General features: G+C 40.9%; 1 protein-coding gene across 8 annotated transcripts in view; it reads right to left on the reverse strand.

The window, feature by feature from the left end:
* Positions 1-14,792, reverse strand: part of schlank (ceramide synthase schlank) — a 211,608-nt gene that overhangs the window by 34,258 nt on the left and 162,558 nt on the right. For 2 of the 8 annotated variants that reach the window (XM_071661797.1, XM_071661794.1), the window contains exons 1-2: positions 8,064-8,854; positions 6,763-6,893 (exon numbers count right to left, since the gene is read on the reverse strand). The exons of 2 other annotated variants lie outside the window; for them this stretch is intronic. The gene's annotated coding sequence lies outside the window, so the exon portion shown is untranslated. Of the gene's footprint in view, positions 1-6,762; positions 6,894-8,063; positions 8,855-12,040; positions 12,191-14,792 lie in introns of those variants that run through there. 4 more of the 8 variants (XM_071661798.1, XM_071661796.1, XM_071661795.1 and 1 more) reach the window with 3 other exon arrangements.

Raw genomic sequence — 14,792 nt, forward strand, 5'->3', positions numbered from 1 at the left:
TTGTACAAAGGCAAAGGGGATAAGAGTGAGTGCTCAAATTACAGAGGTATAAGTTTGTTGAGTATTCCTGGCAAATTATATGGGAGGGTATTGATTGAGAGGGTGAAGGCATGTACAGAGCATCAGATTGGGGAAGAGCAGTGTGGTTTCAGAAGTGGTAGAGGATGTGTGGATCAGGTGTTTGCTTTGAAGAATGTATGTGAGAAATACTTAGAAAAGCAAATGGATTTGTATGTAGCATTTACGGATCTGGAGAAGGCATATGATAGAGTTGATAGAGATGCTCTGTGGAAGGTATTAAGAATATATGGTGTGGGAAGCAAGTTGTTAGAAGCAGTGAAAAGTTTTTATCGAGGATGTAAGGCATGTGTACGTGTAGGAAGAGAGGAAAGTGATTGGTTCTCAGTGAATGTAGGTTTGCGGCAGGGGTGTGTGATGTCTCCATGGTTGTTTAATTTGTTTATGGATGGGGTTGTTAGGGAGATGAATGCAAGAGTTTTGGAAAGAGGGGCAAGTATGAAGTCTGTTGGGGATGAGAGTGCTTGGGAAGTGAGTCAGTTGTTGTTCGCTGATGATACAGCGCTGGTGGCTGATTCATGTGAGAAACTGCAGAAGCTGGTGACTGAGTTTGGTAAAGTGTGTGAAAGAAGAAAGTTAAGAGTAAATGTGAATAAGAGCAAGGTTATTAGGTACAGTAGGGTTGAGGGTCAAGTCAATTGGGAGGTGAGTTTGAATGGAGAAAAACTGGAGGAAGTGAAGTGTTTTAGATATCTGGGAGTGGATCTGGCAGCGGATGGAACCATGGAAGCAGAAGTGGATCATAGGGTGGGGGAGGGGGTGAAAATTCTGGGAGCCTTGAAGAATGTGTGGAAGTTGAGAACATTATCTCGGAAAGCAAAAATAGGTATGTTTGAAGGAATAGTGGTTCCAACAATGTTGTATGGTTGTGAGGCGTAGACTATGGATAAAGTTGTGCGCAGGAGGATGGATGTGCTGGAAATGAGATGTTTGAGGACAATGTGTGGTGTGAGGTGGTTTGATCGAGTAAGTAACGTAAGGGTAAGAGAGATGTGTGGAAATAAAAAGAGCATGGTTGAGAGAGCAGAAGAGGGTGTTTTGAAATGGTTTGGTCACATGGAGAGAATGAGTGAGGAAAGACTGACCAAGAGGATATATGTGTCGGAGGTGGAGGGAACGAGGAGAAGAGGGAGACCAAATTGGAGGTGGAAAGATGGAGTGAAAAAGATTTTGTGTGATCAGGGCCTGAACATGCAGGAGGGTGAAAGGAGGGCAAGGAATAGAGTGAATTGGAGCGATGTGGTATACCAGGGTTGACGTGCTGTCAGTGGATTGAATCAAGGCATGTGAAGCGTCTGGGGTAAACCATGGAAAGCTGTGTAGGTATGTATATTTGCGTGTGTGGACGTATGTACATACATGTGTATGGGGGTGGGTTGGGCCATTTCTTTCATCTGTTTCCTTGCGCTACCTCGCAAACGCGGGAGACAGCGGCAAAAAAAAAAAAAAAAAATAATAATAATAATAATAACAATAATAACAATAATAAATCGGGAGGTAAGTTTGAATGGAGAAAAACTGGAGGAAGTGAAGTGTTTTAGATATCTGGGAGTGGGTTTGGCAGCGGATGGAACCATGGAAGCGGAAGTGAATCATAGGGTGGGGGAGGGGGCGAAAATTCTGGGAGCCTTGAAGAATGTGTGAAGTCGAGATCATTATCTCGGAAAGCAAAAATGGGTATGTTTGAAGGAATAGTGGTTCCAACAATGTTATATGGTTGCGAGGCGTGGGCTATGGATAGAGTTGTGCGCAGGAGGGTGGATGTGCTGGAAATGAGATGTCTGAGGACAATATGTGGTGTGAGGTGGTTTGATCGAGTAAGTAATAATAGGGTAAGAGAGATGTGTGGTAATAAAAAGAGTGTGGTTGAGAGAGCAGAGGAGGGTGTTTTGAAATGGTTTGGTCACATGGAGAGAATGAGTGAGGAAAGATTGACCAAGAGGATATACGTGTCAGAGGTGGAGGGAACGAGGCAAAGTGGGAGACCAAATTGGAGGTGGAAAGATGGAGTGAAAAAGATTTTGAGTGATCGGGGCCTGAACATGCAGGAGGGTGAAAGGCATGCAAGGAATAGAGTGAATTGGAACGATGTGGTATACCAGGGTCGACATGCTGTCAATGGATTGAACCAGGGCATGTTAAGCGTCTGGGGTAAACCATGAAAAGTTCTGTGGGGCCTGGATGTGGAAAGGGAGCTGTGGTTTCGGTGCATTATTACATGACAGCTAGAGACTGAATGTGAACGAATGGGGCCTTTGTTGTCTTTTCCTAGCGCTACCTCGCACACATGAGGGGGGAGGGTGTTGTTATTCCATGTGTGGCGGGGTGGCGATGGGAATGAATAAAGGCCGACAGTATGAATTATGTTTTTTTTTTTTATACTTTGTCGCTGTCTCCCGCGTTTGCGAGGTAGCGCAAGGAAACAGACGAAAGAAATGGCCCAACCCCCCCCATACACATGTATATACATACGTCCACACACGCAAATATACATACCTACACAGCTTTCCATGGTTTACCCCAGACGCTTCACATGCCTTGATTCAATCCACTGACAGCACGTCAACCCCGGTATACCACATCGCTCCAATTCACTCTATTCCTTGCCCTCCTTTCACCCTCCTGCATGTTCAGGCCCCGATCACACAAAATCTTTTTCACTCCATCTTTCCACCTCCAATTTGGTCTCCCTCTTCTCCTCGTTCCCTCCACCTCCGACACATATATCCTCTTGGTCAATCTTTCCTCACTCATTCTCTCCATGTGCCCAAACCATTTCAAAACACCCTCTTCTGCTCTCTCAACCACGCCCTTTTTATTTCCACACATCTCTCTTACCCTTACGTTACTCACTCGATCAAACCACCTCACACCACACATTGTCCTCAAACATCTCATTTCCAGCACATCCATCCTCCTGCGCACAACTCTATCCATAGCCCACGCCTCGCAACCATACAACATTGTTGGAACCACTATTCCTTCAAACATACCCATTTTTGCTTCCCGAGATAATGTTCTCGACTTCCACACATTCTTCAGGGCTCCCAGAATTTTCGCCCCCTCCCCCACCCTATGATCCACTTCCGCTTCCATGGTTCCATCCGCTGCCAGATCCACTCCCAGATATCTAAAACACTTCACTTCCTCCAGTTTTTCTCCATTCAAACTCACCTCCCAATTGACTTGACCCTCAACCCTACTGTACCTAATAACCTTGCTCTTATTCACATTTACTCTTAACTTTCTTCTTCCACACACTTTACCAAACTCAGTCACCAGCTTCTGCAGTTTCTCACATGAATCAGCCACCAGCGCTGTATCATCAGCGAACAACAACTGACTCGCTTCCCAAGCTCTCTCATCCCCAACAGACTTCATACTTGCCCCTCTTTCCAAAACTCTTGCATTTACCTCCCTAACAACCCCATCCATAAACAAATTAAACAACCATGGAGACATCACACACCCCTGCCGCAAACCTACATTCACTGAGAACCAATCACTTTCCTCTCTTCCTACACGTACACATGCCTTACATCCTCGATAAAAACTTTTCATTGCTTCTAACAACTTTCCTCCCACACCATATATTCTTAATACCTTCCACAGAGCATCTCTATCAACTCTATCATATGCCTTCTCCAGATCCATAAATGCTACATACAAATCCATTTGCTTTTCTAAGTATTTCTCACATACATTCTTCAAAGCAAACACCTGATCCACACATCCTCTACCACTTCTGAAACCACACTGCTCTTCCCCAATCTGATGCTCTGTACATGCCTTCACCCTCTCAATCAATACCCTCCCATATAATTTACCAGGAATACTCAACAAACTTATACCTCTGTAATTTGAGCATTCACTCTTATCCCCTTTGCCTTTGTACAATGGCACTATGCACGCATTCCGCCAATCCTCAGGCACCTCACCATGAGTCATACATACATTAAATAACCTTACCAACCAGTCAACAATACAGTCACCCCCTTTTTTAATAAATTCCACTGCAATACCATCCAAACCTGCTGCCTTGCCGGCTTTCATCTTCCGCAAAGCTTTCACTACCTCTTCTCTGTTTACCAAATCATTTTCCCTAACCCTCTCACTTTGCACACCACCTCGACCAAAACACCCTATATCTGCCACTCTATCATCAAACACATTCAACAAACCTTCAAAATACTCACTCCATCTCCTTCTCACATCACCACTACTTGTTATAACCTCCCCATTTGTGCCCTTCACTGAAGTTCCCATTTGCTCCCTTGTCTTACGCACTTTATTTACCTCCTTCCAGAACATCTTTTTATTCTCCCTAAAATTCAATGATACTCTCTCACCCCAACTCTCATTTGCCCTTTTTTTCACCTCTTGCACCTTTCTCTTGACCTCCTGTCTCTTTCTTTTATACATCTCCCACTCAATTGCATTTTTTCCCTGCAAAAATCGTCCAAATGCCTCTCTCTTCTCTTTCACTAATACTCTTACTTCTTCATCCCACCACTCACTACCCTTTCTAATCAACCCACCTCCCACTCTTCTCATGCCACAAGCATCTTTTGCGCAATCCATCACTGATTCCCTAAATACATCCCATTCCTCCCCCACTCCCCTTGCTTCCATTGTTCTCACCTTTTTCCATTCTGTACTCAGTCTCTCCTGGTACTTCCTCACACAGGTCTCCTTCTCAAGCTCACTTACTCTCACCACCCTCTTCACCCCAACATTCATGAATTATGTACATGGGTATATATGTATATGTCTGTGTGTGTATATATATATGTAAACATTGAGATGTATAGGTATGTATATGTGCTATGTGTGGACGTGTATGTGGGTGGGTTGGGCCATTCTTTCGTCTGTTTCCTTGCGCTACCTCGCTAATGCGGGAGACAGCGACAAAGCAAATGTGAATAAGAGCAAGGTTATTAGGTACAGTAGGGGTGAGGGTCAAGTCAATTGGGAGGTGAGTTTGAATGGAGAAAAACTGGAGGAAGTGAAGTGTTTTAGATATCTGGGAGTGGATCTGTCAGCGGATGGAACCATGGAAGCGGAAGTGGATCATAGGGTGGGGGAGGGGGCGAAAATTTTGGGAGCCTTGAAAAATGTGTGGAAGTCGAGAACATTATCTCGGAAAGCAAAAATGGGTATGTTTGAGGGAATAGTGGTTCCAACAATGTTGTATGGTTGCGAGGCGTGGGCTATGGATAGAGATGTGCGCAGGAGGATGGATGTGCTGGAAATGAGATGTTTGAGGACAATGTGTGGTGTGAGGTGGTTTGATCGAGTAAGTAACGTAAGGGTAAGAGAGATGTGTGGAAATAAAATGAGCGTGGTTGAGAGAGCAGAAGAGGGTGTTTTGAAATGGTTTGGGCACATGGAGAGAATGAGTGAGGAGAGATTGACCAAGAGGATATATGTGTCGGAGGTGGAGGGAACGAGGAGAAGAGGGAGACCAAATTGGAGGTGGAAAGATGGAGTGAAAAAGATTTTGTGTGATCGGGGCCTGAACATGCAGGAGGGTGAAAGGAGGGCAAGAAATAGAGTGAATTGGAGTCATGTGGTATACAGGGGTTGACGTGCTGTCAGTGGATTGAAGCAAGGCATGTGAAGCGTCTGGGGTAAACCATGGAAAGCTGTGTAGGTATGTATATTTGCGTGTGTGGACGTGTGTATGTACATGTGTATGGGGGGGGGGGGGTTGGGCCATTTCTTTCGTCTGTTTCCTTGCGCTACCTCGCAAACGCGGGAGACAGCGACAAAGTATAAAAAAAAAAAAAAAAAAAAAATAATAATAATAATAACAATAATAATAATGTATATGTATGCATATGTATGTGTATGTGAGAGGATGGGCCACTCTTCATCTGATTCTTGGCACTACCTCACTGATGTGGGAGACAGCGATCATAAATATATAATAAACATTTGTCTCATACTGATGATCGCACTGTCATCAAATTGTTTACATCTGATGCCATGTTGGTAGTGCATCTTCATGAGTACGCCTGGTATATTTCAACTAGAATATTGAACATGACAATATAACGATAAATCACACCTGCTAGGGAAGCTAAACAAGGTGTTCATAAGCACAATGATTCTTCGCAAGTGTATTACCTACTTTTACATTCGTCAAACCCACAGTTTCCCTGATATATTAGTGGAGTATTACCTTACTCTGCACCATTCACTGCAAAAAGATGAAAAAAATTTATCCTCTAATAGAATTTCTGTGAAGACAATGAATTAAATAATGCACCTAAAACATATGTAGCCATTTCCCACAGCCAACAGCAGTGCAGAGATATAACAGACAATTACCTTTCATCATAATTTAATCATTAATATTATACTTGACATTATCATTAACACCACATTTTACCTCTCATAATCCTCCTTACTATTATGTTATTTATTGTCGAATAATGAATCATAATAATGCTAATGAAAAACCACCTACTTTATAACAAATAGCAAATCCATGAGAACAGAAGGAGAATTCCAAAGCTATAACATGAGCATCATAAAAAAATGGATGAATTACCTGGAGTTAGGTTAAATCTGGCAACAGTAGTAACTGCTAAGTATATCAGGAAAAATGAGGGGTTAATCAAAGCCATAGCAGATAGCTTATACACTTGTTAAATATCAACAGAACAAATAAAAACTTACCAAACAGGAAAAGATATCAAAAATGTGTCAACATTATATCTATCTGCTGCTCTGGATTATGTGGCCACTTGCTTTGTCGTTGGTTTATTGACATCTGGCAGCAATTTCTCAGTGCTCAATTACTGGTGTGACTGGTATACAGGGAACAGAAAACATTAAGATGGCTACATTTTAAAAGCTAAGGAGGTTAAGTAAAGTTTTCACAGGTTCTGTTGAATTTTTTACTGTTGTATTACCTTCCTTAACTCAACATTTTCCTTGATATACTTTTATACTCTTGCTCAATATCACAGTAAAATATAATGCTCCACAACTATGGGGAAGCAGAACTTTGAAATCCAATGAAATTCAAGAGTTGGCTAAATAAACTAGTACTAATGAAGAAGACTCAAGTCCACAAATGAAACTTTTCATCAAGTTTTCAGTTTTACTCGATTCATCTCATAAAATGCCACATATCACATAAGAAAAACAAAAATAACCAAGAAATAAGCGATACAAGCTTCAACTTACCCATGGAGGAAGAGGTACAATGTAGTACAGTTAGACCTTCACTGTCTGGGAATGATGTAACTTGAAATTTTTTTTTTTATATCAGCAAAAAAAAACCTCACCACCTGCCACACATGTCTCATTTCTTTCATATGACTTCATTACTTTCCAAACTGCTTCTATTTTCTTTTCGTGTTTTCGGTGTGATATGTTGTTTTAAGGTGCCGCCCCCACAGGTGTTACTGTACATCAGAATACTACACTAGCATTGTAGAATAAAGTTATTAACTATCTAAAACTAAAACCTAAAACTTACTCTCCATATATGACCTTAGACGCATAGCTCAACTAGTAAATCCAACTTCAAAACTTCACCACCTCTATATCTTACCTCAGACGCGTAGCTCAACTAGTAAATCAAACTTCAAACTTCACCACCTCTTATATCTTACCTCAGACGCATAACTCAACTGATAAATCCAACTTCAAACTTTATCACCTTCATATATTACCTCAAAGGCGTAGTTCAACTGGTAAATCCAACTTCAAACTTCACCACCTCTTATATCTTACCTCAGACGCATAACTCTACTGATAAATCCAACTTCAAACTTCACCATCTCTTATATCTTACCTCAGACGCATAACTCAACTAGTAAATCACACTTCAAACTTTATCACCGCCATATATTACCTCAGACGCGTACCTCAACTACTAAATCCAACTTCAAACTTCACCATCTCTTACATCTTACCTTCAGACGCATAACTCAACTTATAAATCAAACTTCAACACCTCTATATATTACCTCAGAGGCGTAGTTCAACTGGTAAACTTGATGACCATCTATCACAAGTAGACCCCACCAAGATGAGGGAGGTTACAGTCCCCAGACTCGCTTGGCCTCCTTGCTGGATGAGGACCTTTCACATCATCGTTAAAATGAACATTCTCCTCCAACAGTTATCTTGTGTGTGTGGCTTAACACTGGCGCTAAAAGCGTCAGAAGCTTCCTCACCCGCCATATTTAAACCCTTGACAATATTGCATATTTGTTGACGTACACACCCACCACCCGATTTCACACGTTTTCCGTAAGAGAAAATGGTATATGTAGGGGTAACTCATCAATGGCTTCTCGTCAATGTCTTTTGATGTTTGTAGTGTTGCTTTTTGTACAATGACATCGCTGCCACGTTTGAGGTAAATCGACCCAGTATTTTACGAGGAGTTTGTGGGAAAGACGCTAAACCATATGATGCCAATTGCTGTTAATGTACAAGCAAAATCATTGTATGCAGCTGAAAGACATTTTTACATATTCTATGATAAGGATCCGCGTTTTCTGGGAATATAGAATCGTTGTTGCCTCTCGTTTGTATCATTCACTGAGAGTTACAAAACTAGTGACCTTATACATATATATTTATATAAGTGAGTATTTCACTTGGAAACACTTGTACTGAACGAAGAGAACCGATTAGCAACTGCGTAATGTCCAAGGAATTTTCATAATAATAAACTATAGTAATCATTCTGTGCAACGTCACGGATATCTGTCACGTTGACTTGTGATAGTGGCGGCGGCACAGGGGGAGGAGAGTGGCGGCGGCACAGGGGGAGGAGAGTGGCGGCGGCACAGGGGGAGGAGAGTGGCGGCGGCACAGGGGGAGGAGAGTGGCGGCGGCACAGGGGAAAGGGAGTGCCGGCGGCACAGGGTGAGGGGGTTGGGGGGAGAAAGCTCTCACTCTGAAAAGCAAGGGGGGGTGGGGTTTGAACCCCCATTTTATTAGGACTCGTACAGAACTGCAGTCTGCTGCTACATCGTTGTGAAAGCTTTTGCTGCAGTGAGCTCCCACTTTTTAGAAGCTGCCACAGTCTCCGTTTGTGGCTGTCCCTCACTCGTGCTTGTCCAAAGCATGGAACTGTCTTGCCCTACCTTGATCTTAAGTTCATATAAGATTAGTGAACTGCTTGTCAACATGGCGTTGTTCTGTAATAACTTACCAATATATTTGCAACCGAATGGCGGTCATAATTCAATAAACCGTTCTTTATTCATTATATAAATAAACACAAACACGCGCACCGTTATTACCACCACGTTTTACTACTTGATTGAAATTAATCTGGTATGAGCTGGTCAAATCGTGTCACGCCATTTAGTGTTTAGATTCAATCTGGTTTGAGTTGGTTAAATCACTTTAAGTGGTTTTCTGTTTGCTTAAGATTAATCTGGTTTGAAATTGTCAAATCGCGTCTCATGATAAGGTGGTATATAAGGCCGCTGGTGCTGGTGGCTATCTCATACCTGATAATATTCATGGAAGGCTGAAAGTAGCATCTCCTTGATTCCCTAGGTACAGAGTCCTTGGTCTATCTTAAGGGTGTTTTAGGGTCTGACATTAACAAAACTCTGTAGCGAACAGTTTCCCCCGTTTATTTATTTAGAGGCAATAAAATACACTAGTGCTTTCAAATGTCGTAATTATTTGAATATCTTATATATATATATATATATATATATATATATATATATATATATATATATATATATATATATATATATATATATATAAACGCGGGAGACAGCGACAAAGCAAAATAAATAAATATAAATATATATATATATATATGTATATATATATATATATATATATATATATATATATATATATATATATATATGGGTGCTGTGGCTATGATTTGAAAATCTGGTAGACCTTGTGTATTGGTTCCACTATTACGTCATATATTGCTCTATGTATTCTTATCTCTGGTTGTATTAAGCAAGTCTCTGCGGCAACTACAGCACCTTGATAACACCTGAGTAGCAAACCAGGGCTGGCCCTTCAACTATACTCTATATGCTCATAACGTAAGCCCTTTCCGCTCAAGTGGGTTAGCCCCTAGTCCACACTAGTATATGGCAACCTTCAGCAACCAGGAAGTGCTGACGCAGACACCATCAATTTTCAATTCTTTAAGGGGGCATACCCAAAAGCCCTCTCTCCTCCAAAGAATTCGTGATTTGAAGGTGGAGGCACCTCCCAAAACAAGTGTCAGCCTCGGACTCTCAGAGGCTAGGTCCGACCATGGGTGTAACAATACAACAGCTCATGTGTGAAGCTATTAGTGAACATACACTATAGATAATAATACACATATCAGGTTAGATACTTCTATAGACTCGGTGACCTGCTCCAGTAATGACTTACCATTATATTGGCTGTCACTGGCATAACCTGGCGAATCTTTCCACTGTTAAATCTATCTTTTTTCTTTTTTACGGATCTTGCGCAATAGACAATGGAGAACCATGACCTATGACCATTTTCCTTTCCTTTTATTCATACAGTATAAATCTCCTTACATACTCTAACAACCACCTTGAAACAGTGGTCAATTTATGTTGATCAAATTCATTAACATCGGTTTACTCATATGGTGATTGGTAATATTGCCAGGTAGTATTAATCTGATGTAATATTTGTCCTCTTATCTATTATCTTTTTCACCGTTTCAAGAATTTTAAAAATGTCGGCCTTACTTCTTGATACACTGGCTTGTTTTAGAGTGTATGGCTCGTGAGTGGTTTAAAATAATTGTGATAGAGAATGTCTAAACCAAGAAATCTGACGACAATTTCTCATGTGTCTCTATTTACATGACATTTTACATCTGATTTACTTTGTGTGTGTGTGTGTGTGTGTGTGTGTGTGTGTGTATACATACATATATATATATATATATATATATATATATATATATATATATATATATATATATATATATGTGTGTGTGTGTGTGTGTGTGTGTGTGTGTGTGCGCGCAAACTGACCATGTGCAGGAGGATAGGGTGACATAAAAAGTGAAGACTCTTGTATGAGAAAGCGGGAAAATTGACTTTCGGTCACAAAACTTGACTTTTCTCTATATTCAGTCACACTCAAGAAAAAGGTCGTCTACTCAGACATTTTCACATAAACGTCAAATTTTATTGATAAGGAATGCACACATAACTTTGAAAAATATTTGTTTGCAAAGCGTACTTTTTCATCAAACTGCCTCAATTTCGGAAGATCAAATTTGTGATGTTGAAAATTCAATATCTGTAAATACGGTATTTTCTAAATGTAGCGTTGAGGGCAAATAACTAATGCATCATCTTCCGATATCTTTTAGTCTATATCAATCTTATTAAAGTACTCTTAACAAGAACAATGCAAAACATACGTCAACAGCCTACATCTTAATATAAAAAAATGTCTGTGATTATCTTTTTTACAAACTCTCAATAGGTTGTAAATAACACGCACCGACACAGGCGTCCATCTTACAAAATAATGCTGGTTAAACAAAGCAATGAACAATGCATCGCATGACAACTGTGCACGGTGGCGGAAAGAATAATTGCCCACACAAGTTTGCCATACTGGGCGGCACACCACCCACCACCCACCACAGCTGTAAGGCGGCACACCACCCAGCACCCACCACAACTGTGGGGCGGCACACCACCCACCACCCACCACAGCTGTGGGGCGGCACACCAACCACCACCCACCACAGCTGTGGGGCGGCACACCAACCACCACCCACCACAACTGTGGGGCGGCACACCACCCACCACCCACCACAGCTGTAGGGCGGCACACCACCCACCACCCACCACAGCGGTAGGGCGGCACACCACCCACCACAACTGTGGCTCTTGGTTGGCATACCACACAACCGCTGCAGTTCCTGGGTAGGACTTAATACAGCTGCTGTAACGTGGCTTACCGTCAACCACAGCTGCTGCTGCTCTAGTGTGGCACACTATCCACCACAGCTGCTGCTGCTCTAGTGTGGCACACTATCCACCACAGCTGCTGCTGCTCTAGTGTGGCACACTATCCACCACAGCTGCTGAGGCTCTAGTGTGGCACACTATCCACCACAGCTGCTGCTGCTCTAGTGTGGCACACTATCCACCACAGCTGCTGCTGCTCTAGTGTGGCACACTATCCACCACAGCTGCTGCTGCTCTAGTGTGGCACACTATCCACCACAGCTGCTGCTGCTCTAGTGTGGCACACTATCCACCACAGCTGCTGCTGCTCTAGTGTGGCACACTATCCACCACAGCTGCTGCTGCTCTAGTGTGGCACACTATCCACCACAGCTGCTGCTGCTCTAGTGTGGCACACTATCCACCACAGCTGCTGAGGCTCTAGTGTGGCACACTATCCACCACAGATGCTGCTGCTCTAGTGTGGCACACTATCCACCACAGCTGCTGCTGCTCTAGTGTGGCACACTATCCACCACAGCTGCTGCTGCTCTAGTGTGGCACACTATCCACCACAGCTGCTGCTGCTCTAGTGTGGCACACTATCCACCACAGCTGCTGAGGCTCGAGGGAGATCTAAGGTGGCACATCAACCACCACAACAGCTGGAGGTTTAGTGTGGTACAACATCTACCACAGCTGCTGCTACTCTGCAGTGGTGAACTACTCAACACTATCACCTCTCCTGGGACTATCTATAATGAAGGCTTCTGATATGAATTAATCTATTAACTAAATCAGTAACAGCCCATCCATCCCACACACACACGAGGGGTGTACAACTTACAATGCTCAACATCTGCAGTCTAACACACATTACCAAGTATATTAGATCATGTAAGTTGTTCAAATAATTAATCTAGGAAAACACACCATTCTGCTAGGCACTAGCAAGTCCAACAAGATGAATTAACAATGAATCAAAAAGTTCTTCACTCAGTGAAACAAACAATAGCTGGGACATGTGAGACTGCTATCAGTGGATTCAAGAATATTCTACTGTATGTGTGATAGATAAATCTAAATATACTGTATGTGTGATAGATAAATCTAAATATACTGTATGTGTAATAGATAAATCTAAATATACTGTATGTGTGATAGATAAATCTAAATATACTGTATGTGTGATAGATAAATCTAAATATACTGTATGTGTGATAGATAAATCTAAATATACTGTATGTGTGATAGATAAATCTAAATATACTGTATGTGTGATAGATAAATCTAAATATACTGTATGTGTGATAGATAAATCTAAATATACTGTATGTGTGATAGATAAATCTAAATATACTGTATGTGTGATAGATAAATCTAAATATACTGTATGTGTGATAGATAAATCTAAATATACTGTATGTGTGATAGATAAATCTAAATATACTGTATGTGTAATAGATAAATCTAAATATACTGTATGTGTGATAGATAAATCTAAATATACTGTAAGTGTGATAGATAAATCTAAGTACTGCAGTCAGTGGAACCCTGTCAGCATATCGTAAAGCTCATAGCAAAACAGGACTACGTGCAGAATCCAAGGATACAAAAATGCCAAGGGCAGTTATCCATCCACATCTTAAAGGTTGTCTTATGCTCTTAAAACAAGTCTCCTTAATTCAGTGCATTGTGTGTGTGTGTGTGTGTGTGTGTGTGGTCACCTGCAGCAGGGAGTCTGCAGCATCGTCACAATCATGGAGCTCAAGTGAAAGCAAGGAGAGGCGACCTCTCCAATGTACGAGCAACTTTCCTCCCCTCAACCTGGCTCTTAAATGTCAAAGGTGTCCAGTGGATGGGATCTTTGGACAAGTCTCTCCAACCAGTGCATGACAGGAGCCACACAGATACACACAACTCAGGCACGATCAAGTTCGAAAAAATATGTACATAAAAAGATCATTTGGTTGATTATTAATGTGACACTCAGCCGAGAAGGATGTGGATGTTACATGGTCATTCGCTGGAGTTGCTTGAGCATCCAGTTTGACCTTGCTGGGGATCTTGAGGCTCTATCAGCAGACAGTGAGCACACCACATTATTATTGTCCCCAAGGACACTTGAACAAGTCTGCCGAGCCATTGCCAATTTACTCTCTCTCTCTCTCTCTCTCTCTCTCTCTCTCTCTCTCTCTCTCTCTCTCTCTCTCTCTATATATATATATATATATATATATATATATATATATATTTGCTTTGTCGCTGTCTCCCGCGTTTGCGAGGTATATATATATATATATATATATATATATATATATATATATATATATATATATATATATATGCGCTACCTCGCAAACGCGGGAGACAGCGACAAAGTATAAAAAAAAAAAAAAAATATATATATATATATATATATATATATATATATATATATATATATATATATATATATATATATTGGAAAGGATCACAATTTTCCCCGTGGACTCATAGGAATATATATATATATATATATATATATATATATATATATATATATATATATATATATATATATATATATATATATATATATATATATATTATATATATATATATATATATATATATATATATATATATATATATATATATATATATATACACATATATAAATTCCACTGCTAAATCAAGCAAAGCTGGGTAATTTCCATTTCAGCTTTGGGGTAAGAGAAATTTGTTGGGGACATAAAATGAGTAACAAGCAATTCTTGTACA

The sequence above is a fragment of the Panulirus ornatus genome, chromosome 5, assembly GCF_036320965.1.
Source record: "Panulirus ornatus isolate Po-2019 chromosome 5, ASM3632096v1, whole genome shotgun sequence".
NCBI lineage: Eukaryota > Metazoa > Arthropoda > Malacostraca > Decapoda > Palinuridae > Panulirus > Panulirus ornatus.